The sequence below is a fragment of the Trachymyrmex septentrionalis genome, unplaced genomic scaffold (assembly GCF_001594115.1).
Source record: "Trachymyrmex septentrionalis isolate Tsep2-gDNA-1 unplaced genomic scaffold, Tsep1.0 scaffold164, whole genome shotgun sequence".
In the NCBI taxonomy this organism is placed as follows: domain Eukaryota; kingdom Metazoa; phylum Arthropoda; class Insecta; order Hymenoptera; family Formicidae; genus Trachymyrmex; species Trachymyrmex septentrionalis.
Genome location: NW_017304800.1, coordinates 281,936 through 287,734, shown reverse-complemented (window position 1 = coordinate 287,734; position 5,799 = coordinate 281,936).

The window sequence follows — 5,799 nt, the reverse complement described above, 5'->3', positions numbered from 1 at the left end:
TTCATACATCCTTTTTTCTTTTGTAAAATTACTTTTTAGTGTAATAGAAATAATAATAGTAACGTGAAAACATAAAAAATGATTATAAAAAACGTACGTAATTTTCGCATTATACAATATGTTTTAGAAAAAATTAAGTTTGAAAAAGTATAAAAAAATTATTTATGTATAATTATATATAAAATTATGCATAATTATGTATAAGCAATTTTTTTACATTTTTTCAAACCTGCTTTTTTCTAAAACAAATAATGCAAAAATTATCCCTTTAATTATTTTTTATAATATGTTTCCACATTACTATTATTATTTCTATTATACTAAAAAATAATTTTACAAAAGAAAGAAGGATGTATGAAAATGTATGGACATCCTATACAGCACAGAAAGATTGCAGAAATATTGCAGGATGATTTCACTGAAACATTGCAATATTGTATGGTGATTGTGAAACGTTGCTGAATCATTGCTGCAAGATTCCAATAATATTAAGATGTCCGCTTTTTGTTATATATATTGCAACGAAATGTTCCAGTAATATTGCAATATAATGCATTTAGATAAATTATTTACGAAGATTCTAAAATAAAAACTATTTTCTGTACATATATTTTACTAACTTTAATTTTTCTACAAATCGCATTTCTAGTGTTTTATAATACAAAAGCAATTTTTTTATGATAAAAATATTCCAATAAATGTATTATTAATTCTGAAGAATAAATTTATTTATAAGAATAAAGTATGTATGTGTGTGCCCTGAACAAACTACAAATATTATCTACATTAATGTAATACAGTCGCTTGGTAAGTTAATCATGGATTAAGTTAATCGCAGTGATTGTTTTTAATTCGAATCCACTCCGAGTCAACTTAAATCGATTAAAAAATGATGGTATGAAATTTATCAATAAAGTTCGGGCGCTAATTTATTCTTTTATTCACATCAAACATAAATATCATCGATCACATAATTAATATTTCGATAAATCGTTTTCAGCAGCTTAATTGCTTATCGTCTTATCCGATAATGATGCATTGATTGCATCCAAACTCGATATTGTACAATTTTTTAATTTTATATTTAAAATAAATATAAAACTTATGGCACATTCGGTAGATTGCACTAGTGCGCACTTCTTCGATGTTACGCATTCGGGTTGTGCGCAATGTATTATTGCGTTCAAGTTGCCGTCTTCGGCAAATGAAAACTGACTCAGTGTATTGCTGAATTTGTATTCGGACCAACCGAATTAACCGAACAAGTTCAAAAAATGTTGCACTGACATTTTTGTCAGTGCAGTTTGGTGTTCGAACAAACAAAACTAGTTAGGCAGCAAAAAATTACAAAATAGCTATTGGCACATTCGGTACATATGCATTAACACGATTCTAGTGCTGCTCTAATATGGTGCTGCCCTGACACGATGCAAATGCAGAACTACACTGGATCGATGTGACCTGATGCAGAAGTTTAAAACTAATAACGTATATTACAACTAATGATAATAAACATAAAGTGGATAAAGAAAGACTAAAATTATTTATTATAAATGAATTATTAGAAACAAGTAGTAGCGATGATGAAATAGAAGATATGTTATGTGTAATAAAAGAAAAAAGGCCAAAAGTCAAAAATTATGTCGACATGGGGTGAATGAATACTCGGACAGAGAAGTATATAATTATATATGATAAAAAATAAATACTTTTGATATGAAAATATAATGAAAATATTTATATTTACTATCATTAGTTATAATATACTAATACGTTATTAGTTTTAAACTTAATTCTGCACCAGGTCACATCAATCCAGTCTAGTTCTGCACTTGCATCTGATAAGATTTTTCAGTTAGCGGAGCGTGGTTGGATGGATTGAGCCGGTAATTAATTATAGAACTTATAATTAAATGTAGTTTATTGAAAAGTGAATTATGTATTTCGCGAGCGTGCTGTCCTCTCCTATCGGAGTTCAAGCTGAGACTTGCGATCCTTTCTTGTCGGAGTACAAACTGAGACGGTCCTCTCCTTTCGGAGTTCTAACTGAGACTGAGGAGAGGGATCACTCAAACGGATGTCGGTTACAATGAGTGTCGAAGTTTCTAGAAGCCGCGCTCGTGTCGTGTACAGTACAGTCACGCATAAAGTATTGGTCTGTACACTCGCAACGGAAACGCGCTGAACTTACATACTTGTATTCTCAACAGCATCGTGTCAGAACAGCACCGTGTCAGAGCAGCACTAGAACCGTGTCAATGCATATGACCGAATGTGTCATTAATTATCGAAATAATAAATTATTTAAATATAAAAATTGATTATACAGGGTGGGCCAAAAGTCCCGCTACCATTTTGATTGCCTATAACTTTGTTCAAAGAAAAGATAAGTCAGTTTGGTTTTCATACAATGTTTATTTGGTCTTTACATTTTTTTTGCGTTATGATTAGAAAAGAATATCGGCTAAATGGTGACCGCGATTCGCTATGCAACTTTCGGCTCTTTTTAAGGCATCGTGCAACATCTCAGGCTGAATTTCTTCAATTGCGTGACGAATATTGTCTGTAAGATGTTGAATCGTTTGGGGCTTATTCACATAAACTTTTGATTTTAAAAAACCCCATAAGAAAAAGTCTGGTGCTGTTAAATCGGAGATCTGGCTGGCCATGCTAAATCGCTATTTCGCGATTTAAATATTAAATATAAATATTATCACTATTTCTGCTCGTTCTTGTGACGTATATTTATCCATTATAAAAGTTTGGACGTCTACACAACACAACGGTTAAAGCTAAACTGAGCTATATGTCACATAACCAAGATGGCGCGCAATCAAAATGGTAGCGGGACTTTTGCCCCACCCTGTATTAATAATTAAATAAAAACGGCTGTTAAACTAAAAGATTGTACTACATAAATATTGTAAAACATTATATTTTTATATTATTATTATTGTAACAATTAAAGAATTACAGTTTGCAATGTTTCTGGCATATTACAGGCATATTACTGACATTTTTCATATTGTTAATTTACATTTCTGTAATGTCTCTGCAATGTTACATTGCAATCTACAATATTGCAACATTGTAGCAATATTGCTTCAATCTTCTGTGCTGTATGGGATATTTCATATATAATTATACATGTTTATGAATATTTATGCATGTTTATGCATGTTATACATATTTATACATATTCATGTAAAAATATGTTTTTACAAATTTTTTATCGGGAAGTCTTAACATTAAAATTATATTATACACTTTTTTTTACAAATGTGCTAACATTTATATCTCAAATAATAATAAACTATATACATATAAAAGTTGTGTTTCAAGCATTTTATTTTTATTAAACACATTTTTATAGTATATTTACTTTATTTGTTATTATTTTTATATTACAATACTAAAATTTGTAAAGCATATAATGACAAAATTAATTTAAATTTTTTTTGTATAACTTTAAGTATTTAAAATGCAATTATAAGTTTTATTACGACGCAATAATTACGTGTTTAATGAAATAAGGGAATAATATATTTTGTTAGCAATAAAATAAATTAAAAGAAGAGTTGATGAGCCAAGCTGGTGGCATATGTGCTTGTCATAAATTTTTGTGCACAAAAATTTAAAAAGAAATACGAGTCAGGCGCGGTAATTGTTGCGCAAAACAAATGTGGAGACAACATAAAAGTTTTTATTATAATAAATAGCCCGTTTACATATTTCGGCTCATTTTTGAGCCGTTTTCAGAGACAAATTAATTTTATACTACTATACAATTTTATATTACAATACCTACAAACTAATTCATTCCAGTGAGCCACCTCTACATACTTACGGAAACTTTAATATTGAAAAATGACTAGTGATAACCAAAATTTCATAGGACAAAATTATTTTTAAAAAAACCGAATAAATTTTTATATCACAATAAGAAGGAAATTCACAGCAACGAGAATTCACTATGTCGCAAACAATTATGTTCTATTAATTTAGTCAAAAACTAGTTTTTGATTAGCGAATTAGTGTCAAAATTGTTTAAATCAGTAAAATAACTTTTAAATTTAGTTGTAATTAAGGAGAGTTCCTTATGGTAAAATAATTTAATATTGATTGTAATTTGAAAGGAAATCAAATACTAAGTCAAAAGTTTCAAATAAAATGATCTTAATAGAATAAAAAAACGACACTGACTGACTGTTCAATTCAATAACTTCAACATTTGTAGTTCATCAACAATCGGAAAGTAAGCCTTGGGAAGCCTCTCCCAAATCCGTTTACATTAAGACCACGCGTCTGCTTCCTGATGTATAGCATCCGAAATCAATCTCTTTCTGTACTGAGATTCTTCGTACAAAATTACAATAGAACTGCCAATCGAACTCGTGGTCCTTCTACAATTTGTAGTCAGTTATGACGGAGTGTGTGATTGTGTTTCACCGAATGTTATATATCCATTTAATACCATAATCTATTAATAATCCATTTCAATCCTTGTTTGCTGGGTCCTAGATAACTCGCATCGCAATCTTTACAACAAATCTTATACACGATATTTGATTTCATATTGTGCGAAAACATATCTTTATGTACCTTAATGTATCTTCATACGTGGGACAGAAGGGCAGACAGCTGAAGACGAGAATCGCTGAGCATAAGAACCCAACAAACGAGAATGAAATGGATTAAAATGGATTCAGATTTTTAGAAACCTGCGACAAAGGTATTGTGACGAATGAATGCCGAGTCCCGAAGGAATAGTGACGCTCTTCGTGGAGGACCTCTCCTTTTATATGGCGAGTTAGTGACGCCGAGAGCAGAGTACGTGTACTGCTGAGCCAATCCAGGATTAGGGATATTGTTTATGTGTCTAGGATAACTTTCGTCATCGACCATTTCCCGAGTGTCTAATAGATGCGAGCCACATATCATTTATTGCTCACAGCCGCTGTTTCATTTTACAATCCTAGTCTGTTTGTTCTTAAGTTTCGCCTATCTGGCCCTTGGTTCCAATATCAACCCAAAGGTTCTGTCCCGAATGGTTTATTAGTTAAAAAAATGTGCATTTATTGTTCTCAGCTCTTGTTTCATTTTATAATCCTCGAGATAAGGTTCGTCTATTTGATACTTGGTTCAAATATCTAACCCAACGGTTTAGTCCCGGATGGGTTGTTAGTTTAAAACGAGCATTTATTGCTCTCAGCTCCTATTTCAAGTGGTTTACTGCTCACTAATTTTTGTGATAACGAAAGTTTCTTGTCGAAGAAAAGAACTGTAGAGTCTGAACGTAACACCCCCCGCGTTAGACAAATATTGGGGTTCGTGTTACGCAATATTTGCAGCCCAAATCGGTTCTTTTCTTCGATGGATTTATTAGGGCCATATGCCGTCTCTGGAGGATCCACACTTAACTTTGTTTTACTTATGTGTGCATCCTGAGACATATTGGGAAGAAGTAGGAACGAATGACAATTCCCTCGTTATTAATTTCGCATGTCTAGCGGTCGTTTTTGTAAGAAGCAGGAAGGAATAATTGGCGACCTCCAAAACCCCTTTTCCTTAATTCTTTCGTGCTCCTTTGTTTTATATAGTAATTTATTAACGCAGATAAGGCGTGAATATACATATGTATATACGGGTAATAATAATAATAAACTAAAATAGATATTGTTTTATTTGACAAAAGTATGCGGGGTATATGTGTAAATGTATTGCTAAATTTTAGAGTACTTCTGCTATAAAAAATATAAATATATATATATGTAAATAAAATTTTTTTTTTTTTTTTTT